Source organism: Triticum aestivum, chromosome 6B (genome assembly GCF_018294505.1).
Source record: "Triticum aestivum cultivar Chinese Spring chromosome 6B, IWGSC CS RefSeq v2.1, whole genome shotgun sequence".
Lineage (NCBI taxonomy): Eukaryota > Viridiplantae > Streptophyta > Magnoliopsida > Poales > Poaceae > Triticum > Triticum aestivum.
Window position 1 is genome coordinate 500650077 of NC_057810.1, and position 25344 is coordinate 500675420.

The 25344-nt window shown below is 43.1% G+C and overlaps 1 pseudogene; it reads right to left on the minus strand.

Moving 5' to 3' along the window:
* Window positions 1-1343: 1343 nt before the first annotated feature.
* LOC123139318 (U-box domain-containing protein 4-like) lies at window positions 1344-17671 on the minus strand (annotated as a pseudogene).
* Between the last annotated feature and the right edge of the window lie 7673 nt (window positions 17672-25344).

Below are 25344 nucleotides of genomic sequence, written 5' to 3' on the forward strand. Positions count from 1 at the left end.
CTAAAAATAAATAATAGTGTTTCAAAACATGTACTCCCTCCGTTCCATATTAGTTGTCGCTGAAATGGATATATCTAGACGTATTTCAGTGCTAGATACATCAGTTTGAGCGACAACTAATATGGAACAGAGGGAGTATACTTTAAAGGGATACACAACGTTTGTGATATCCTTAAAAATATTTTTTTAAATGAACATCAGCCTGGAACATAAAGAGATGGATACTAAAAATACAAGATACCATAGCCTCCTAACTTTTAAAACAAAATTCTTTCTTGCATGAAACTCCCTGATGTGACCTTTGTTAACTGAAACTGTTATGCAAATAATATGAATTAAAATGTTAGCCTTATTATTATTATTTTTATTGGTGAGCAGGCAACATAGCAATTCCAAAATTTTAAAAAGTATTTACATAACATAACACAATGGAGAATAAAGAAACATCCGCTAGATAAATCAGACACACAATCTGTCCTTGAAGCTTTGCTGTAAGAAAAGCATGCTTAATCCATCACAGAACCAAATCCACTATTGATTACAAAATTATTCATCTGTCAATCATCCGCTACCAGTATCCAAGGATTCAGCACAATTTGATCATACACACTCCAGTACAATTTATGTTCATTCTCAATGGAACGAAAGCAGAACAACTACTACATTACGTCTACTGAACATTTCTTCAATATCGGTTCACATGCCATCTAGTCTTTCCTTTGTCTTGCTATTTCATGTGCCAAAACAATTTATTGCCATCGTCGTCTTAGTAAATTCTTACTGATGAAATTAATCGGCTGTGAGCAAAGCAAACTTTTGTATAATGATCAGGCTATTTGCCATGAATGCCAGCTTACTGTGACATTTTCTACTATAATAGTCCAAGAAGCTGAGCTGATGGGTGACCAGAACCTACATAATGTTCTAACATCAGTTTGTAGACATACATAGTTTTGTTCCTTCCTTTCTTATAGATAATGTTCTACAATTTCCATAAAAGTATTAACAAAAGCCTGCTGAAGGATTCTGAAAAGTATCACAAATATAAATCTAGGATGACACATATTGAACATTTCTTTCAATGCTTGTATTCCTGCATGTTGTTTCCCATATATCCTACCTAATCAGGATAGTTGAAGCATTTATGTGTAAAATACATTTCACCTACCATCAACGCATTTTGGTAACAGCAAGCATATCCGAGGAAACAACACAGGAAAATCTAAATCATTAAAATCTAGCCAAAAGATAATTTCATGAGTATGTGCACCTAATGATAAGCTGAAATAAAGTTGATCAACAGGGAAGAAAATGCGTTTAGAGACATGTGGCTCGCACTTCTGTAGCCAAGATTTCATTGTCTATTATTGCATTATGCCACATATCTTACAACCTCTTTATTTTCTGCAACAAAATATCATGAATATAGTCACAATACAAAAAAGATGATGTACTCCTTCACTAAATTATTGTTTTGCCAGAATAGAGTACACTAAAAAAACAGTACTGAATTTTACTGAAACTCAAGAGATCTGCAGTTTGAACAGGAAAGGTTCAAAAGTGGGGGTCTCTGCCAATGCAAACGGTTATATTCCTCCGCATAATGCATATTAAATGGCTGAAACTTTTGCAAAGTACCGTTAGCATAGGGCTACCACCTCCTCCATGAAAGAAGCTATTGTTAGCAGCAATGGGAATAACTACATATACATACTCCTTTTATAGTCTGAATGAAAGAAATAAAACAAAATATATTATGCTGACTCTTACCAAGTCCTCTTCCAGTATTTGGTGTTTGGAAGTCAACAAATACCCGAACAGCCAAGACGTGACCATTCTGTATGGTCTACTTCCAAGGACATCATATGGGTATTTTAACATGACTGGCTCTACAAAGGTCGATGTTCCACAACCACAACAATTCCTCCTAGTCAGTATTCATGCAGTCACGTTAATCCAAGTTTGACTGTAGACGTACTGTTCATTGTGCTCATCCACAATATGGAGAAATTAAGATTATGTGAAACATCATAGATCAGAATTGTTTCTTATGGTAAATTACACTTATACAAAATAGACAAAAATAAGTTTTTCATGATATCTAGCCATGCTTATCCTAGACAGCAAAAACTGTAGCCAGTTCCAAATAAAAGAACAGGGAGATGATCTGGTATATTTAAGTGAACGATAGAGTTTACCTCAGAATGCTTCAAGTCACGTGTCCTTACCCCTGACATGATTCCCAAAACCCAAGCTCTATATTCCTGGCACATGGACTTGCACATCATCTGTAGTCAAAGGCAGAAAAAGTTCAGTGAAGAACTTGTTAGTCGTTCTCGTTACTCCATCTATGTTGTCCCATCAGACTAAAACAGAACAACTACTACATTACGACTACTGAACTGACATAGAGGGTGTGTAAATTTGCACACAGATCAGAGAGATACATACGATGAACTATCATAGCTAGGCATATGTATGAACTAACAAGAAAAATGGAAGATTCACACAAAGGGGAAGAGAGGTGGTGGAGCTGAACCGTGCAGGAGGAGTCCGGACACTGGCTGCTGGGTGGATAGGAAGGAGATGACGATGGCGACCTCATGGAGCAGCCAGGGGACGGTAACCTCCTGGATCCGTGGTGAAGGCGTGGAAGAAGCAGAGGACTGTGTCCTCTTCTGGATCAGAGGCATGTCCAGATCGAGTTGGTAACTGAATGGTATCATCACTCCGCTGCAACGATCGCCGCCGGCTTAGTAGCGCGCAGGCTCCCGCTTCGCGGTTGCCGTAGCATCTCGATCAACGCCTCAGCCTGCGGAATCGCAAAACAAATTAGTACTTCGTATATCGAAAGCTGTAAATTCTGTTTGTGATTGTAATGGCCGAAACAATTGTGCTTCGATGAGGAGCTCGCGATTGGTACATTGGTTTTGAGCTAGGGGCGCGCAGAGGAGGACTGGGAGAGGGCGACGAGGGGAGGGATGGCGCCCTCGCGGGCAACCATGGTGCGGTATGCCGCGTTGTCGTCGTAAATCTGGAGGAGGGAGAGCGTGGTGATCTCCTTCTGCTGCGAGGTCCCGACCTCCACCATCTCCACCAGGACGGGGATGTCGCCCTCCTCCACGGTGGCGGAGCGGCCCTCGGCGAAGCCCATCAGGGAGTGGAGCACGTAGGCGGCCTTGTCGACCATGCCGGACTCCAGGTCCAGCAAGGGGCACACGTAGGCGGTTCTCGCGCGCACCGCTGCAGAGCGTGTAGAGCGCCGTGGCGGCATCCTTCTTCCTCTGCGCCCCGCCGCTCTCGTGGAGGGACACCAGCAGCGGGACGGCGCCCGCGCGGCCGACTGCGGCGGCGATGGCGCCGTCGAGCTGGAAGAGGATAGTGAGAACGATGAGCGAGAACAATGTTTGATGAGTACAAGACACCAAAGCACTTTTGGACAGAAGCAGTTGAGACAGCTTGCCATGCAACAAATCGTTTGTATCTTCACAAGCTACTCGGCAAGATGGCATACGAGCTCCTCACCGGTAACAAACCCCAAGTTGGATACTTTCGAGTATTCGGCTCAAAGTGCTACATTCTTAATAAGTATCGTCGTTCTAAATTTGCTCTTAAGTCATAAAGGTTTCCTACTAGGTTATGGCTCAAACACTCACACTTACCGTGTCTACAACAATTTCATCCGAAAGGTTGAAGAGACGGTAGATGTAAAGTTTGATAAATCTAATGGCTCGCAAGTAAAGCAATTGCCAATTGATGTAGGAGACAAAAATCCTTTGAAAGCAATCCAAGACTTGTCTATTAGCAAGGTCCGTCCAACGGAGGTGAAGGAGAGTACCTCGTCCGTCCAAGTGGAAGCTTCCACTTCACAACAAGGTGAACCAAGAGTTGATACGGAAGCATCCACAAGTGGGACACACCAAGATGAGGAAAACGAGGAAGTGCATCAAGATGAACGTCAACAACCTCCTTCTCCATCACGACAAGAGAACGCCAACGCCAACAATGAAGAAGGGCAAGAAGAAGAACAAGATGAAGAAGAAGTTCAACCAAGATCCAAGCAAAAGCTTTCACGAGTTCGAGCAAGAATTGCTAAAGACCATCCCGTCGAGCAAATCTACAATGATATTCAATGAAAGTGCTATCAAAATTGGTCATAATCTTGTGCAACATTCTCGAACTAAGCATATTGAAGTTCGTCATCATTTCATTCGAGATCATGTTGCTAAGGGTGACATTGATCTTAAGCATGTTCGCACCGAAAAGCAATTAGCGGATATATTCACTAAACCTCTTGATGAGAAAGTGTTTTTCAGGTTAAGAGGAGAATTGAACATCATTGATGCTTCAAATTTGGAGTAGAAACTCCATTGGATACTTGCAAGACATGAGCTTATGACTAATCCTTGATATCTCTCTTATGATGAAAATCATGTGTCTTGGATATATTTGTATCTTGCATGTTATCTAACCCATGTAGGTACTTGGTTGAATCTAATTCCATGAGGTTGTAACCTACTCATATCTTAAGCAATCTCTGCATCATCAAGTCTCTACACAAAGGTGGTTGAAGACAAGGAAGCACGAAACCATTCAAACATATCCTTTGAAAAATTCTATGTTGAGTTTCATGATTGTCATTTTTGGATACACAAGTGCTCTTCCTTGCAAGAACTAACCCATGTAGGTAGATGGACTCAAATTCCAAGTGGTGCTCCCAACTCTTGATGAGCTACATCAACCTTGAGCAAGCCACACAAGTTCAACTACATGGACATCACCACCAACCAAGGTATGTTATTCCATCTTAGAGAAGCTTTACTCCAAGTCATGAGCTAAAACAACTCGACAAGATGAGAATACATCAAGATGCTTAAACGAAAAATGGCAACCCCATTTTGAGCTTAAACGATGAGTATGACCTATGATCAAGTGATCTCACTTGACTCCTAAGTCAATATACTCTTAACATAGGTGACTTTGTCGCCGACCATCTCTAGATGAAGTTCTCTTGTGTACTTTTCTGAGTTTTTGCATTTGTCTCATGCATATTTGTTTCCCCTTTCAAAAAAAAAACTCTATCTAGATTTCTTTCTGTTTGCTCTGCATTTTCTGCATCCAATTCATTGCATATCATTCAGTTAATTCCTTGAAAATCTTTGTGAGATATTATTAGTCTAGTGAGCTGAGGTGACAAGTGTTTTCTCTGCGATGAACTCGGTTTCACCGATTTTTTATTTTCGGTCCAACCGAACCCTTTCGGTACAACCGAAGCATCCCACTCGATGCCACCGATTTCACAACAGGAAAAACAGTTTGCCACTTATTCTGTGTTTCTTCTGATCCAACTCCACTCAATGAATCTTGTCCTCTACAAGCATCACATTTTTATAAATGCTTTGTGCTGTGACTCAAGGACCAAACCCATTCGACAGATTCCAGAAAACCCTTCTTGGAAATTGATGTCAAAGGGGGAGAGAGAGATCACATCAAAGCTTACCATTTAGAGAGAGATCACATCAGAAAATATATCACATCCTCAGGAGGAGGAAGAGATCTCCTGGGGGAGAGAATACTCAAGTAGAAAGTATTTCTCAAGGATCCCAGATGCTTGGTGTTCAAGAGGAGAGATGCCACATGACTTCTTGAGGGGAAAGACATGTTCATATGTGCTTATCTGCATTAGTTTGCATTAGCTCTGTTCATTTATATCTTTCAGCTCTGATTTTCTGTTCCCTATCTTCTTCCAATATCCCATGCTAGATTCAGGGGGAGCAAGACATCTAAGGGAAAGAAATCATTTAATTTCATTGCATATCTTTACTCTTGGGGACATGTCTAATCCAATGTGGTACTTAGTACTCACTCTTTACATGTCATCCCCGTCTTGGTATTCTTGTGGTTTCTTCTATTTGCTCTGGCTAGTAGATGTATCTATGTTATCTAACCTTGTTTACACAGGTTCATTCCATCCTAAGCCAACTCAAGACTACAAGGTAAGTATATGCATCACAATCATGTGTATGAGGAATTCTTGCTGATGTACATACTGTTTGCAAGAAGGACTCATGGGCATGAAGGTATTTCCAGACTACAAGGTAAGTATATGCATCACAATCATGTGTATGAGGAATTCTTGCTGATGTACATACTGTTTGAAAGAAGGAATCATGGGCATGAAGGTATTTCCTTTAATACTTTTTGCTCTGATGCATATGACCAAGATACATGTAACACATTGCCTGCTCTATCATGGTTATGCTCTCACATGATTCTATATTCCATATTCACATGATTGCATACATGTAGGGGGAGCCCATGCTTGTTACATGTCTTTCCAAAGCTTTACTTGCTATTCTTTATACCTTTACCTAAAGCTTTGATGTATGTTGTCATCAATTACCAAAAAGGGGGAGATTGAAAGCACAAGTGCTCCCTAGGTGGTTTTGGTAATTAATGTTAACATATCTCTTGTTGGACTAACACTTTTATCTAGTATATTTCAGACAAGTTCAACATTGGAGTGGCATGGACTAAAGGATGTGGGAACTCCTTCAAGATGCTAAGGACAAAGGATTGGCTAAAGCTTCAAGCTCAAGACTCTTAATTTTATATTTTAGTGATCCAAGATCACATTGAGTCTATAGGAAAAGCCAATACTATCAAGAAGGGATGAGGTGTTGCTTAATGAGTTTCTTGCTCCATAGTGCTTAGTGATATGCTCCAAAACCCTCAACCACTTTCCCATTTCCACACATATGTCCTAAACCTAAAGTCAAACTCGGCCCCACCGATTCTTTCTATCCGGCGCCACCGAGTTCAGATGTCATAGCCACTGCCACAAACCCTAGGCAAATCGGTCTCACCGATAGGGATCACGGTCTCACTCTCTGTATATGTCCATTATCAAAGTTGGTCTCACCGAGTTTGAGCAATCGGTACTACCGAGACTACAATGCAAACTTCCTGGTTGACTCATTAACAAAATCGGTCTCACCGAGTTTGAGTAATCAGTCCAACCGAGTTTGCCTGACCAACTCTCTGGTTAGCTAATTACCAAAATCGGTCTCACCGAGTTTGTGTAATCGGTCTCACCGAGATTACGTTATGCCCTAACCCTAACCATATCGGTCCTATCGAGTTGCATTTTGGTCCCACCGAAAACCCTAACGGTCACTAGGTTTACTAAATCGGTCTGACCGAGTTTGTTGATTCGGTCCCACCAAGTTTGGTAAATTATGTGTAACGGTTAGATTTTGTGTGGAGGCTATATATACCCCTCCACCTCCTCTTTATTCGTGGAGAGAGCCATCAGAACAAACCTACACTTTCAGCATCCTATTTCTGAGAGAGAACTACCTACTCATGTGTTGAGGCCAAGATATTCCATTCGTACCATATAAATCTTGATCTCTAGCCTTCCCAAGTTGCTTTCCACTCAAATCTTCTTTTCACCAGATCCAAATCCTATGAGAGAGAGTTGAGTGTTGGGGGGACTATCATTTGAAGCACAAGAGTAAGGAGTTCATCATCAACGCACCATTTGTTACTTCTTGGAGAGTGGTGTCTCCTAGATTGGCTAGGTGTCACTTGGGAGCCTCCGACAAGATTGTGGAGTTGAACCAAGGAGTTTGTAAGGGCAAGGAGATCGCCTACTTCGTGAAGATCTACCGCTAGTGAGGCAAGTCTTTCGTGGGCGACGGCCATGGTGGGATAGACAAGGTTGCTTCTTCGTGGACCCTTCGTGGGTGGAGCCCTCCGTGGACTCGCGCAACCGTTACCCTTCATGGGTTGAAGTCTCCATCAACGTGGATGTTCGATAGCACCACCTATCGGAACCACGACAAAAACATCCGTGTCTCCAATTGCGTTTGAATCCTCCAAAATCCTTCCCTTTACATTCTTGCAAGTTGCATGCTTTACTTTCTGCTGCTCATATACTCTTTGCATGCTTGCTTGCTATGTGTTGTGAATGTTAAACTTGTGCCTAAACTCCACTTAAACTGAAAGAGGTTAAAAACTGCAACTTTGGTACTTAGTGTCTAATCACCCCCCTCTAGACACCTCTTCTCAAGGTCCTACAAGTGGTATCAGAGCATTGGTCTCCATTGCCTTGGTTTAGTCACCATTGGAGGAAGATGGATGAGTCTACTTTGGGGAGTCTTAGACATAGAGTGCCTATTCTTAATGGAGAGTATTTTCATGAGTGGAAAAATGAGATGCTTGTAATTTTCAATCAATATCATTTGAACAAGTATATTGTTAGCCCTTGTGCACCTCATGTTGATCCTATGCATCCTACTCTTAATGAGTCTATTGACATGGTTAGGAATCTTAGAACTGCCAAACTTATTATTAAAGGATTGCCTAGAAACTTGATTGGATGTTTGCCTACTCTCGAGTGTGCCTACACTATATGGAAATTTTTTAAGGAACGATTTCCAAATTACTCCTTGAAAAATCTAGATGAAATTCTCCATAAGTCTATTGCTTTGAGTAAGATGAATACTAGTGATCCTATTTTTGGTGATCGTCTATTTTGAACTTACAAACCTTATGCGTGCCAAAGGAGATGTTGGAATTATTAGTGATATTATTTCCGAAGCTATAAAAATTCATAGACAAGATCATTGTCAAACTCACTCTAACGAATCACCCTCTCTAGGATTTGATCCACCACATGATGATGTTGAACATGGATACTATGATGAGGATGATGATAGTGACTTCGATCTTGATGATGCAATGAGACATTTTGCTCTTATGGCAAATCTCCGAGGATATATGTCAGGAGGAAAGGAATGGGTTCTTGATAGTGGATGTACCGATCACATGACCGGAGATAAAGACATGTTTCATGAGCTTGCTGAGAATGATGGTCCTCGAAAGTATGTCAGTTTCGGTGACAACTCAAAGGGTAAGGTGGTTGGCCTCGGTAAGGTGGCCATATCACATGATAGCTCCATACAAAATGTTATGCTCGTTGAATCTCTTGGTTACAACTTACTTTCAGTAGCTAGACTTGCTGATTTCGGTTTCAATGTTCTATTTACTGAAGTAGATTGCCAAGTGTTTCATTGAGACAATCATAAAATGGTCTTTACCGGTATACGTAGAGGTGATCTATACATTGTTGATTTCACTAAAAAGGCTCAACCTAAAACTTGCTTCATTGCGAAATCCTCAAAAGGTTGGTTGTGGCATAGACGACTAGGTCACGTTGGCATGAGAAACCTTGACAAGCTTATTAAAGGGAATCATATCCTTGGTGTAAACGATGTCATATTTGATAAGGATAGACTTTGCAGTGTTTGTCAAGCAGGTAAACAGGTTGGAGGAAGGCATCCCGTGAAGAACATCATGACTACAAAAAGGCCACTTGAGCTACTTCACATGGATCTTTTTGGTCCCAACTCTTACAAGAGTCTCGGTGGAAATTCTTTTGGTCTAGTTATAGTTGATGATTTTTCAAGATTTACGTGGGTGTTCTTTCTCGATGATAAATCACAGGTTCAAAATATCTTCAAAAACTTCGCTGGAAGGCCCAAAACCAATTTGAAGTGAAGATCAAGAAGGTTCGCAGCGACAACGGAACGGAGTTCAAGAACGCAAATGTGGACACCTTTCTTGACGATGAAGGGATTTCACACGAGTTCTCGGCTACGTACACACCTCAACAAAGTGGAGTTGTTGAGAGGAAGAACCGGACGCTCATCAAAATGGAGAGAACGATGCTTGATGAGTACAAGACACCGAAGCACTTTTGGGCAGAATCAGTTGAGACAGCTTGCCATGCAACAAATCGCTTGTATCTTCACAAGCTACTCGGTAAGATGGCATACGATCTCCTCACCGGTAACAAACCCCAAGTTGGATACTTTCGAGTATTCGGCTCAAAGTGCTACATTCTTGATAAGCATCGTCGTTCTAAATTTGCTCCTAAGTCTCATGAAGGTTTCCTACTAGGTTATGGCTCAAACACTCACACTTACCGTGTCTACAACAATTTCACCCGAAAGGTTGAAGAGACGGTAGATGTGAAGTTTGATGAATCTAACGGCTCGCAAGTAGAGCAATTGCCAATTGATGTAGGAGACAAAGATCCCTTGGAAGCAATCCAAGACTTGTCTATTGGCAAGGTCCGTCCAACGGAGGTGAAGGAGAGTACCTCGTCCGTCCAAGTGGAAGCTTCCACTTCACAACAAGGTGAACCAAGAGTTGATACGGAAGCATCCACAAGTGGGACACACCAAGATGAGGAAAACGAGGAAGTGCATCAAGATGAACATCAACAACCTCCTTCTCCATCACGACAAGAGAACGCCAATGCCAACAATGAAGAAGGGCAAGAAGAAGAACAAGATGAAGAAGAAGTTCAACCAAGATCCAAGCAAAAGCTTTCACGAGTTCGAGCAAGAATTGCTAAAGACCACCCCGTCGAGCAAATCTACAATGATATTCAAACCGGGAGAATCACTCGCTCTAAAACTCGTTTAGCTAACTTTTATGAAAACTATTCTTTCATCTCTAGCATTGAACCTATGAAGGTCGAAGAAGCATTGGAAGATCCGGATTGGATAAATGCTATGCATGAAGAGCTACACAACTTTGAGAGGAACCAAGTCTGGACATTGGTTGAGAAGCCCGACAACAACCACAACATCATCGGTACCAAATGGGTGTTTCGCAACAAGCAAGATGAAGATGGACAAGTAGTTCGCAACAAAGCACGTCTCGTCGCCTAAGGCTACACACAAGTCAAAGGTACGGACTATGGTGAGACTTATGCTCCCGTTGCTAGACTTGAGTCCATTCGCATCTTACTTGCCTATGCTAATCATCATGATATCACCTTGTACCAAATGGACATTAAAAGTGCTTTTCTCAACGGTGAAATAGAGGAGGAAGTTTATGTTAAGCAACCTCCCGGCTTCGTCAATCCTAAGAAACCAAATCATGTTTACAAACTTCACAAAGCTCTTTATGGTCTTAAACAAGCTCCTAGAGCATGGTATAAATGCTTGACCAAGTTCCTTATTAAAAAGGCTTTGAAACTGGGAAAATTGATTCTACTCTTTTTACTAAAAGGGTTAATGGAGAACTCTTTGTGTGCCAAATCTATGTTGATGATATTATATTTGGCTCAACTAACCCTCATTTTAGTGAAAAGTTTGGGAAGCTAATGTCGGAGAAGTTTGAGATGTCTATGATGAGTGAACTCAAATTCTTTCTTGGGTTGCAAATCAAGCAAACTAAGGAAGGTACTTTTGTTTCTCAAACGAAGTACACCAAGGACTTATTCAAGAAGTTCAATATGCAAGAATGCAAAGGTATGACTACACCCATGCCTACTAGTGGGCATCTTGACTTAACCAAAGATGATGAACCGGTTGATCAAAAGGTTTATCGCTCTATGATTGGTTCATTTTTATATCTATGTGCTTCACGTCCCGATATTATGCTAAGTGTGTGCATGTGTGCACGATATCAAGCTGCTCCTAAAGAATGTCATCTTAAGGCCATGAAAAGGATAGTGAGATACTTAATTCATACACCAAATTTTGGCATTTGGTATCCTAAGAGGGCCTCTTTCGATCTTGTTGGCTACTCCGACTCGGACTATGCCGGAGACAAGGTTGATAGTAAGTCTACTTCGGGTACTTGTCAATTTCTTGGTAGATCTCTTGTGTCTTGGTCCTCCAAGAAACAAAACTCGGTATCCTTATCCACTGCCGAATCGGAATACATTGACGCTGGTTCATGTTGTGCTCAATTACTTTGGATGACCCAAACTCTTAAAGATTATGGGATATATGTGAAACATGTTCCATTGCTTTGTGACAATGAAAGTGCTATCAAAATTGGTCATAATCTTGTGCAACATTCTCGAACTAAGCATATTGAAGTTCGTCATCATTTCATTCGAGATCATGTTGCTAAGGGTGACATTGATCTTAAGCATGTTCGCACCGAAAAGCAATTAGCGGATATATTCACTAAACCTCTTGATGAGAAAGTGTTTTGCAGGTTAAGAGGAGAATTGAACATCATTGATGCTTCAAACTTGGAGTAGAAACTCCATTGGATACTTGCAAGACATGAGCTTATGACTAATCCTTCATATCTCTCTTATGATGAAAATCTTATGTCTTGGATATATTTGTATCTTGCATGTTATCTAACCCATGTAGGTACTTGGTTGAATCTAATTCCATGAGGTTGTAACCTACTCATATCTTACGCAATCTCTGCATCACCAAGTCTCTACACAAAGGTGGTTGAAGACAAGGAAGCACGAAACCATTCAAACATATCCTTTGAAAAATTCTATGTTGAGCTTCATGATTGTCATTTTTGGATACACAAGTGCTCTTCCTTGCAAGAACTAACTCATGTAGGTAGATGGACTCAAATTCCAAGTGGTGCTCCCAACTCTTGATGAGCTACATCAACCTTGAGCAAGCCACACAAGTTCAACTACATGGACATCACCACCAACCAAGGTATGTTATTCCATCTTAGAGAAGCTTTACTCCAAGTCATGAGCTAAAACAACTCGACAAGATGAGAATACATCAAGATGCTTAAACGAAAAATGGCAACCCCATTTTGAGCTTAAACGATGAGTATGACCTATGATCAAGTGATCTCACTTGACTCCTAAGTCAATATACTCTTAACATAGGTGACTTTGTCGCCGACCATCTCTAGATGAAGTTCTCTTGTGTTCTTTTCTGAGTTTTTGCATTTGTCTCATGCATATTTGTTTCCCCTTTCAAAAAAAACTCTATCTAGATTTCTTTCTGTTTGCTCTGCATTTTCTGCATCCAATTCATTGCATATCATTCAGTTAATTCCTTGAAAATCTTTGTGAGATATTATTAGTCTAGTGAGCTGAGGTGACAAGTGTTTTCTCTGTGATGAACTCGGTTCCACTGATTTGTTATTTTCGGTCCAACCGAACCCTTTCGGTACAACCGAAGCATCCCACTCGATGCCACCGATTTCACAACAGGAAAAACAGTTTGCCACTTATTCTGTGTTTCTTCTGATCCAACTCCACTCAATGAATCTTGTCCTCTACAAGCATCACATTTTTATAAATGCTTTGTGCTGTGACTCAAGGACCAAACCCATTCGACAGATTCCAGAAAACCCTTCTTGGAAATTGATGTCAAAGGGGGAGAGAGAGATCACATCAAAGCTTACCATTTAGAGAGAGATCACATCAGAAAATATATCACCTCCTCAGGAGGAGGAAGAGATCTCCAGGGGGAGAGAATACTCAAGTAGAAAGTATTTCTCAAGGATCCCAGATGCTTGGTGTTCAAGAGGAGAGATGCCACATGTCTTCTTGAGGGGAAAGACATGTTCATATGTGCTTATCTGCATTAGTTTGCATTAGCTCTATTCATTTATATCTTTCAGCTCTGATTTTCTGTTCCCTATCTTCTTCCAATATCCCATGCTAGATTCAGGGGGAGCAAGACATCTAAGGGAAAGAAATCATTTAATTTCATTGCATATCTTTACTCTTGGGGACATGTCTAATCCAATGTGGTACTTAGTACTCACTCTTTACATGTCATCCCCGTCTTGGTATTCTTGTGGTTTCTTCTGTTTGCTCTGGCTAGTAGATGTATCTATGTTATCTAACCTTGTTTACACAGGTTCATTCCATCCTAAGCCAACTCAAGACTACAAGGTAAGTATATGCATCACAATCATGTGTATGAGGAATTCTTGCTGATGTACATACTGTTTGCAAGAAGGACTCATGGGCATGAAGGTATTTCCAGACTACAAGGTAAGTATATGCATCACAATCATGTGTATGAGGAATTCTTGCTGATGTACATACTGTTTGCAAGAAGGAATCATGGGCATGAAGGTATTTCCTTTAATACTTTTTGCTCTGATGCATATGGCCAAGATACTTGTAACACATTGCCTGCTCTATCATGGTTATGCTCTCACATGCTTCTATATTCCATATCCACATGATTGCATACATAGGGAGAGCCCATGCTTGTTACATGTCTTTCCAAAGCTTTACTTGCTATTCTTTATACCTTTACCTAAAGCTTTGATGTATGTTGTCATCAATTACCAAAAAGGGGGAGATTGAAAGCACAAGTGCTCCCTAGGTAGTTTTGGTAATTAATGTCAACATATCTCTTGTTGGACTAACACTTTTATCTAGTATATTTCAGACAAGTTCAACATTGGAGTGGCATGGACTAAAGGATGTGGGAACTCCTTCAAGATGCTAAGGACAAAGGATTGGCTAAAGCTTCAAGCTCAAGACTCTTCATTTTATATTTTAGTGATCCAAGATCACATTGAGTTTATAGGAAAAGCCAATACTATCAAGAAGGGATGATGTGTTGCTTAATGAGTTTCTTGCACCACAGTGCTTAGTGATATGCTCCAAAACCCTCAACCACTTTCCCATTTCCACACATATGTCCTAAACCTAAAGTCAAACTCGGCCCCACCGGTTCTTTCTATCCGACGCCACCGAGTTCAGATGTCATAGCCACTGCCACAAACCCTAGGCAAATCGGTCTCACCGATAGGGATCTCGGTCTCACCGAGATGGGATTGTAATCTCTCTGTGTATGTCCATTATCAAAGTCGGTCTCACCGAGTTTGAGCAATTGGTACTACCAAGACTACAATGCAAACTTCCTGGTTGACTCATTAACAAAATTGGTCTCACCGAGTTTGAGTAATCGGTCCAACCGAGTTTGCCTGACCAACTCTCTGGTTAGCTAATTACCAAAATCGGTCTCACCGAGATTACGTTATGCCCTAACCCTAACCATATCGGTCCTACCGAGTTGCATTTCGGTCCCACCGAAAAACCTAACGGTCACTAGGTTTACTAAATCGGTCTGACCGAGTTTGTTGATTCGGTCCCACCGAGTTTGGTAAATTGTGTGTAGCGGTTAGATTTTGTGTGGAGGCTATATATACCCCTCCACCTCCTCTTCATTCATGGAGAGAGCCATCAGAACAAACCTACACTTCCAGCATCCTATTTCTGAGAGAGAACTACCTACACATGTGTTGAGGCCAAGATATTCCATTCCTACCATATGAATCTTGATCTCTAGCCTTCCCAAGTTGCTTTCCACTCAAATCTTCTTTCCACCAGATCCAAATCCTATGAGAGAGAGTTGAGTGTTGGGGGGACTATCATTTGAAGCACAAGAGCAAGGAGTTCATCATCAACGCACCATTTGTTACTTCTTGGAGAGTGGTGTCTCCTAGATTGGCTAGGTGTCACTTGGGAGCCTCCGACAAGATTGTGGAGTTGAACCAAGGAGTTTGTAAGGGCAAGGAGATCGCCTACTTCGTGAAGATCTACCGCTAGTGAGGCAAGTCCTTCATGGGCGACGACCATGGTGGGATAGACAAGGTTGCTTCTTCGTGGACCCTTCGTGGGTGGAGCCCTCCGTGGACTCGCGCAACCGTTATCCTTTATGGGTTGAAGTCTCCATCAACTTGGATGTACGATAGCACCACCTATCGGAACCACGACAAAAACATCCGTGTCTCCAATTGCGTTTGAATCCTCCAAAACCCTTCCCTTTACATTCTTGCAAGTTGCATGCTTTACTTTCCGCTGCTCATATACTCTTTGCATGCTTGCTTGCTATGTGTTGTGAATGTTAAACTTGTGCCTAAACTCCACTTAAACTTAAAGAGGTTAAAAACTGCAACTTTGGTACTTAGTGTCTAATCACCCCCCTCTAGACACCTCTTCTCAAGGTCCTACAGCATGCGGCATCCTCCATGGCCGCGGGCGACGCGGCCGACTTGAGCTCGCGCACGAGCGACCATATCGCGCCAGCCTCGACCACGATGGCCTTGTTCTCGTTGCAGATGGAGAGGTTGAGTAGCGCCATGACCCCGTGCTCCTGCAGCAGCAGGTTGGCGTGCGACAGTAGCGCCACGAGCGGCCGCACTACCCCGGATGCCGCAATGCGGATGTGGTTGTCCGGGTTGTGCTTGGCGAGTAGCCGCAGCTCCATGGCCGTGCGGCGGAGCGGATCGATCGATGCTGAGGGCGACTCGAGCTCGGCCACAAGCGAGGAGATGGAGCCGTCGGACACCTCGGCCGCGCAGGAGAGCAGCAGGCGATGGATGCCCGCGGTGGCGGCGGGCGTGAAGGAGAGGTCATCGCTGCCGCACTTGCTGAAGGGCTCGGAGGAAGGAGGGAGTAGGTGAATGGTGAGTGATAGGTGGACAAAACGAAAGGATAATGGGCGACGTGGGCAACGTGGGGTCCCCGACGACGTGCGGGATGATTCGATGCGGTGTGGATTAGCGTTTCGTTAACGAAGGCAAATAGTAGATTAACCCAATGGCATGGTGGGTAATTAAAGCATAAAACACGCTTAGTAGGCTGGAGGGATATAGACCATCAGATTGCAGGTTTTGATGGATAGGATGATTTGGTTCTTCACCCTCTCATGCTTTTATAGTGGTAGTAGATTCAAATGTGTACTAGAGGAAAGCATAACTGGATTTTTTTACTTTTGGATTTGCTAAATCTAATGGGATTTAATGATGTCTTATCTAAGTATATAATCATTCAGTTTGTTTAATTCACACAAACTTGATCATGTGCGTTCGTGCCGGCTTGTTCTTTTTTGTGGCGCGTCCTCTTGTTTCATTTTGTTTTGTGTCGGCTTATTCTTGCATTTCTTTTCACAGGGGCCCAAATATGTTTTGGGAGGTACAGCCCGTTTCTTTTTCGTCCGTCTTTGCCGTGCGTTTTTGTGGTATGGTGAAGAATTTGTAGAGTCCACCCTTGACCCGCAAATGGATTCGTAGTTGTGTTAGTTGCAAGTTCACTCTCCACTCACAACTCGGCATGTGACTTTCTGTTTTCATCCGAATTTCAAGTCCACACTCGACTTACAAATGGGCTCGTAGTTTGTTATTGTTCCCATTGCAAGTACACCCTAGACTCGCAAATAATATCATAGTTTTGTGTCTTTGTCCTAGTTGCGAGTTTGTCCTTGACTCACAACTTAGGCTTGTAGTTTGTTTCACCCCGGTTGCAAGTTCACCTCTGACTTGCAACTGGGCTCGTAGTTTTGTAGTTGTCCCCGTTGCAAATTCGCCCTCGACTTGTAACTAGGGCCATAGTTTTGTTGTTGTCCCGGTAGCAAGTCCACCCTGGACTCGTAACTCGTATTGTAGTTTTGTTTACTTATCCCAGTTCCAAGTCCACCCTCGACTCGCAACTTGTGGTGTAGTTTGTGTAGTTGTTCCAGTTGCAAATCCACCCTCGAGTCGCAACTAGGTTCGTAGTTATTTCATCCCAGTTGCAAGCCCACCCTTGACTTGCAACTTGACTTATGTTTTATTTTTCATCACATTTGCAGGTCCACCCTGAACTCTCAACTGGGCCCTTAGTTTGTTTAATCCGAGTTATGTGTCGCCCCTTGACTCGCCAATTGGGGTCGTAATTTTGTAGTTGTCTCAGTTGTAAGTCTACCCTCGACTCCTAAATGGAGTCTATATTTTTTTATCACAATTGCAGATCCACACTTGACTCGCATCTGGGCACATAGTTTGTTTCATCCTAGCTGCAAGTCGACCCTTGACTCACACTGGGCTCGTAGTTTTGTAGTTGTCCTAGTTTCAAGTCCATCCTCAACTCGTAAATGGGCTCGTAGTTGTCTCAGTTGCAAGTCCACCCTTGACTCACAACTGGGTATGTGTTTTATTTGCATCCCAGTTGCAAGTCTACACTCGACTCGCACCTGGGCTTGTAGTTTTTTATTGTGCCAGTTGCAGGTTCACCCTCGAGTCGCAAATGAAATCTTAGTTTTGTGTAGTTGTCCAAGTTGTAAGTCCATCCTTGACTCGCAACTAGGCACACAATTTCTTTTATCCTAGTTGCAAGCCCACCCTTGACTCTCAATTAGGCTCGTAGTTTCGTAGTTGTCCTAGTTGCAAATCAACCATCGACTCGCAACAGGGCTCATAGTTCTGTTGTTGTCCCAGTTTTCCATTATTTTGCGTAGTAGTCCTAGTTGCAAGACCATCCTCGACTCGCAACTCGTATCGTAATTTTGTGTAGTTATCCTAGTTGCAAGTCCACCCTCGACTTGCAAATAGGCTTGTAGTTTGTTTCATCTCAGTTGCAAGCCCACTCTTGACTCGCGACTCGACCTATGTTTTATTTTTTATCCCAGTTGCAGGTCCATACTTGACTCGCTAGGCATGTAATTTGTTTTATCCCAGTTGCAAGTCGACACTTGACTGGCAACTGGGCCCGTAGTTTTGTAGGTGTCTCCTTTGCAAGTCAACCTTGGACTCACAATTGGGCTCATAGTAGTTATCCTAGTTGCAAGCCCACCCTTGATGCGCAATTGAATCCTGTGTTTTCTTCATCATAGTTGCAAGTCCACCCTTAACTTGCAACTAGGCACATATTTTGTTTCATCCCAGTCGCAAGTCGACCCTTGACTCAGAACTGGGCTTGTAGTTACATAGTTGTCGCAGTTGCAAGTCCATACTCGACACACAACTTTGTTTTCGGCCCTTTTGGCCAAATTGCAGGTCCACCCTCGACACGCAACTGGCCTGGATCATTTTGTCCCAGCTGCGAGTCCGTCCTTGACACACGACTTCTCCCCCAACCCTTTGCCCTAGTTGCAAGTCTATCCTCGACACACAACTGGACCTCGACCCTTCTTCCTAGTTGCTAGTCCATCCTCGACTTACAACTGGCCCTCGACCCCTTAGACCTAGTTGCAAGCCCACTCTCAACCCCTTTGTCAAAGTTGCTCCATCACCAACGCGCGACTTGCCTAACCTCGTCACAAAACTGTGGGGCGACCATTTTTGCCAAAGTTGCAACTCCACCCCATACATGCGATTGACGGACCTGCTATTTTTTTTCTTGTCCCAATTGCTAGTCCACCCTTGACAATTAACTGAGATCAGACCCATTTTTTCCCTACATGCAAATCCACACTCGACACGCTACTAAGGGCTGACCCTTTTTATCCTAATTTCAACTACACTCCCCGACATGCAATTGGGCCCCACATATTCTTTCTTCTTCGAGTTGCAAGTCCACCCTTGGCCCGCGCCAGGGGCCCAATCTATTTTGAGCCAGTTGCGAGTCCAACTACACCTTCAACATGCATTTTTTTGCTATCATTGTTGCATGTCCATCATTAACTTGCAACTTGTTGTTGACCTTCTAACCTAGTCGCAAATGAGTCGACCTAGTTGCAAATCCATTTTTGGCCCAGATATTTGATGTTTTTTATGCAAAAGAAGATAAATTAAATAATTTTGTTAGTATTTAAAAAGGAGGAAATATATGGATCAACCATTTTGTCCCTCTTTTACGTGACTAAGCCCCACAATTCCTTTTTTTGAATGTGGAAGTTTTTTGTTTTGCATAGGATACACAGGGAAAGAAGCACGTTGATGACCCACAAGTATAGGGGATCAATCGTAGTCCCTACGATAAGTAAGAGTGTCGAACCCAACAAGGAGTAGAAGGAAATGACAAGTGGTTTTCAGCAAGGTATTTTTTGCAAGCACTGAAATAGTTGGTAACAGGTAGTTTGATAGCAAGGTAATTTGTAACGGACAAGTAATGGTAACGTTAAATAAAGTGTAGCAAGGTAGCCCAATCCTTTTGTGGAAAAGGACAGGCCAAAACGGTCTCTTATAATTAGCAAGGTTTTCTTAAGGGTGCACGGGAATTTCATCTAGTCACTTTCATCATGTTGGTTTGATTTGCGTTCGCTACTTTGATAATTTGATATGTGGGTGGACCGGTGCTTGGGTGCTGTTCTTACTTGAACAAACCTCCCACATATGATTAATCCCCTTGCAAGCATCCGCTACTACGAGAAAAGTATTAAGATAAAAATCTAACCACATCATTAAACATTTGGATCCAAATCGGTCCCTTACGAAGTAGCGCATAAACTAGGGTTTAAGCTTCTGTCACTCTAGCAGCCCATCATCTAATAACTACTCCACAATGCATTCCCTTAGGCCTAAAGGTGAAGTGACATGTATTCAACGTTCACATGACACCACTAAGGGAATCACTACATACATATCATCAAAATAGCGAACACATATCAAGTTCACATGATTACTTGCAACATGATTTCTCCCGTGACCTCAAGAACTAAAGTAACTACTCACAAATGATAATCATGCTCAAGATCAGAGGTTTATTAAATAACATAATGGATCTGATCATATAATCTTCCACCAAATAAACCATATAGTAATCAACTACAAGATGTAATCAACACTACTAGTCACACACAAGTACCAATCTAAGGTTCCGGTACAAAGATTGAACACAAGAGATGAACTAGGGTTTGGGAGGAGATGGTGTTGTTGAACATGTTGATGGAGATTGCCCTCCCAAAGATGAGAGGGTTGTTGGTGATGATGATGGATTCAATTTCCCCCTCCGAGAGGGAAGTTCCCCCAGCAGAATCGCTCTATCGAAGGGCAAAAGTGCTCCTGCCCAAGTTCCGCCTCGAGACGGAGGCGTTCCATCCCGAAAGTCCTCTCCTTATTTTTTCTAGGTAAAAATGACTTATATACCAGAAGGTGGGCACCGGAGGTGGGCTGGGATGAGCATAACCCACCAGGGCGCGCCTGGGAGGCCTGGCGCACCCTGGTGTATTGTGCTCACTAGGTACCCCCCCTTCAGTAGTTATTTGCTCCAGTATTTTTCATATATTCTAAAATAATTTTCCGTGAAGTTTCAGCTTATTTGGAATTGTGCAAAATGGGTAACTCTGACGTAGCTTCTTCAGGTCCAGAATTCCAGCTGCCATCATTCTCCCTCTTTGTGTAAACCTTGCATATTATGAGAGAAAAGGCATTAGATTACTCCATAAAGCTTTGTTATGCATAAAAACATTGTAAATAACAGTAAGAAATCATCATGCAAAATGGACGTATCAACTCCCCCAAGCTTAGACCTTGCTTGTTCTCAAGCAGAACCCGATATCGGAAAACATGCCCACATGCATAGAGAGAGAGAGAGGTGTCGATAAAAACAAAATACAGTTATAGTAGCATCATGAAGGAAATATGCCCTAGAGGCAATAATAAAGTTGTTATTTTATATTTCCTTATTCATGATAAATGTTTATTATTCATGCTAGAATTGTATTAACCGAAAACTTGATACATGTGTGAATACATAGACAAAACAACGTGTCCCTAGTATGCCTCTACTAGACTAGCTCGTTGATCAAAGATGGTTAAGTTTCGTAGCCATGGAAATGAGTTGTCATTTGATAATGAGATCACATCATTAGTGGAATGATGTAATGGACAAGACCCATCCGTTAGCTTAGCATAATGATCGTTCAGTTTTATTGCTACTGCTTTCTTCGTGTCAAATATATATTCCTCTGACTATGAGATTATGCAACTCCCGGACACCGGAGGAATGCCTTGTGTGCTATCAAATGTCACAACGTAATTGGATGATTATAAAGATGCTCTACAGGTATCTTTGAAGGTGTTTGTTGGGTTGGCATAGATCGAGATTAAGATTTGTCACTCCGAGTATCAGAGAGGTATCTCTGGGCCCTCTCGGTAATGCACATCATATGAAGCCTTGCAAGCAATGTGACTAATGAGTTAGTTGCGGGATGATGCACTACGGAATGAGTAAAGAGACTTGCCGGTAATGAGATTGAACTAGGTATGAAGATACCAACGATCGAATCTCGGGCAAGTAACATACCGATGACAAAGGGAAAAACTATATTGACATTGCTATTCGACCGATAAAGATCTTCGTAGAATATGTGGGAACCAATATGAGCATCCAGGTTCCGCTATTGGTTATTGACCGGAAAGGTGTCTTGGTCATGCCTACATAGTTCTCAAACCCGTAGGGTCCGCACGCTTAACGTTCGATGACGATTGGTATTATATGAGTTATGTGTTTTGGTGACCGAAGGTTTTTCAGAGTCCCAGACGAGATTACTGACATGATGAGGAGTCTCGAAATGGTTGAGAGGTGAAGATTGATATATTGGAAGGTTACATTTGGACACCGGAATGGTTTCAGGAAGTTTCGGATGTTTTTCGGAGTACTGGGAGGTTACCAGAACCCCCCGAGGAAGTAATGGGCCAACATGGGCCATAGGGGAGAGAGAGGGGAGCCCACAAGGGGTGGCGCGACCCCGCATGGGCTGTTCGAATTGGACAAGGGGAAGGGGTTCAGCCCCCCTTTCCTTTCCACCTCTCCCTCTCCTTCCCTCTTTCCACCTCCATGAGAAGGAAAAAGGGGGGTGAATCCTACTAGGAGTGGAGTCCTAGTAGGACTCCCGCCTTGGCGTGCCCCCTTGGTGGCTGACTCCTCCTCTCTTCCTTTATATACGGGGGCGGGGGGCACCCCAAAGGCACACCAATTGTTTAGCCGTGTGCGGTGCCCCCCTCCACCGTTTACTCCTCCGATTATATCGTTGTAGAGCTTAGGCGAAGCCCTGCGCAGATCACTTCACCAACACCGTCATCACGCCGTCGTGCTGACGGAACTCATCGACTCCATTGACACTCTGCTGGATCAAGAGTTCGAGGGACGTCATCGAGATGAACGTGTGCAAAACTCAGAGGTGTCGTACGTTCGATACTTGATCAGTTGATTCGAGAAGACGTTCGACTACATCAACTGCATTAAGTTAATGCTTCCGCTTTCGGTCTACAAGGGTACGTGGACACACTCTCCCCCTCTCGTTGTTATGCATCTCCTAGATAGATCTTGCATGAGCGTAGGAATTTTTTTGAAATTGCATGCTACGTTTCCCAACAGTGGCATCCGAGCCAGGTCTATGCGTAGATGATATGCACGAGTAGAACACAAAGAGTTGTGGGCAGTGATCGTCATACTGCTTACCACCAATCTCTTATTTTGATTCAGCGGTATTGTTGGATGAAGCGACCGGACCAACCTTACATGAACACGTTCATGAGACCAGTTCCACCGATAGACATGCAACTAGTTTTGCATAAAGGTGGCTGGCGGGTGTCTGTTTCTCCAACTTTAGTTGAATTGAATTTGACTGCGGCCGGTCCTTGTGAAGGTTAAAATAACAAACTTGATAAATCACCATTGTGGTTTTTGTGCCGTAGGTTTGTACGTTTCATGCTAGAAGCCCGTAGCAGCCACATAAAACTTGCAACAAACAAAGTAGAGGATGTCTAACTTGTTTTTGCAGGGCATGTTGTGATGTGATATGGTCTAGACATGATGTGATGTAAAGATTGTTGTATGAGATGATAATGTTTTGTGAAAGTTATCGGTAACTGGCAGGAGCCATATGGCTATCGCTTTATTGTATGAAATACAAGCGCTGTGTAATTGCTTTACTTTATCACTAAGTGGTAGCGATAGTCGTAGAAGCAATGGTTGGCGAGACGACCACGACACTATGATGGAGATCAAGGTGTCAAGCCGGTGACGATGGAGATCATGACGTTGCTTCGGTGATGGAGATCATGAGCACAAGATGATGATGGCCATATCATGTCACATATTTTGATTGCATGTGATGTTTATCTTTTATGCATCTTATTTTGCTTAGTATGGCGGTTAAATTATAAGATGACCCCTCACTAAAATTTCAAGGTATAAGTGTTGTCCCCGAGTATGCACCGTTGTGAAAGTTCTTCGTGCTGAGACACCACATGATGACCGAGTGTGATAAGCTCTACGTTCAAATACAACGGGTGCAAGCCAGATTTGCACACACGGAATACTCGGGTTAAACTTGACAAGCCTAGCATATAGAGATATGGCCTCGGAACACTGGAGACCGAAAGGTCGAACGTGAATCAGATAGTAGATATGATCAACATAGTGATGTTCACCATTGAAGACTATTCCATCTCACGTGATGATCGGACATGGTTTAGTTGATTTGGATCATGTATCATTTATATGACTAGAGGGATGTCTATCTAAGTGGGAGTTCTCAAATAATATGATTAATTGAACTTAATTTATCATGAACTTAGTCCTGATAGTTTTTTGCATATCTATGTTGTAGATCAATGGCCCGTGCTACTGTTCCTTTGAATTTTAATGAATTCCTAGAGAAAGCTAAGTTGAAAGATGATGGAAGCAACTACACGGACTGGGTCCATAACTTGAGGATTATCCTCATTGTTGCACAGAAGAATTATGTCCTTGATGCACCGCTTGGTGCAAGGCCTGCTGTAGGAGGAGAAGTTGACGTTGTGAACGCCTGGTGAGGGAGTCCTGGATTAGGGGGTGTCCGGATAGCCGGACTACCATCATCAGCCGAACTATCATCGGCCGGACTATCATCATCGACCGGACTCCAAGACTATGAAGATACAAGATTGAAGACTTCGTCCCGTGTCCGGATGGGACTTTCCTTGGCGTGGAAGGCAAGCTTGGCGATACGGATACGTAGATCTCCTACCATTGTAACCGACTCTATGTAACCCTAGCCCTCTCCGATGTCTATATAAACCAGATGGCTCTAGTCCGTAGGACAACAACAACCATTACAATCATACCATAGGCTAGCTTCTAGGGTTTAGCCTCCTTGATCTCGTGGTAGATCCACTCTTGTAAACATCCACAATATCAATATCAATCAAGCAGGACGTAGGGTTTTACCTCCATCAAGAGGGCCCGAACCTGGGTAAAACATCGTGTCCCTTGTCTCCTGTTACCATCCGCCTAGACGCACAGTTCGGGACCCCCTACCCGAGATCCGCCGGTTTTGACACCGACATTGGTGCTTTCATTGAGAGTTCCTCTGTGTCGTCACTGATAGGCTTGATGGCCTCTCCAATCGACAACGACGCAGTCCTGGGTGAGACTTTTCTCCCCGGACAGATCTTCGTATTCGGCGGCTTCGCACTGCGGGCCAACTCACTTGGCCATCTGGAGCAGATCGGAAGCTACGCCCCTGGCCGTCAGGTCAGGTTTGGAAGCCTAAACTTCATGGCCGATATCCGCGGGGACTTGATCTTCGATGGATCTGAGCCACAGCCGAGCGTGCCACGCTGTCATGATGGGCACGACCTAACTCTGCCGCCGGACAGCACCTTGGAGGCCGCACACGAATCCGCTCCGACCCATAGTCCGAAGCCGATCGCTCAGATCGAGGACGGATGGCTGGACACCGCCTCGGGAGCTGCAACTTCTACGGCGATGGAGCTAAACACTTATCTTGTCCCGCATAAAGCCCATGACTTCGAGGTGCCGGACCCCCTGCCGAACTCCGAACCTCCTGCGCCCCTGCCAGTCGAATCCGATTGGTCGCCGATCAT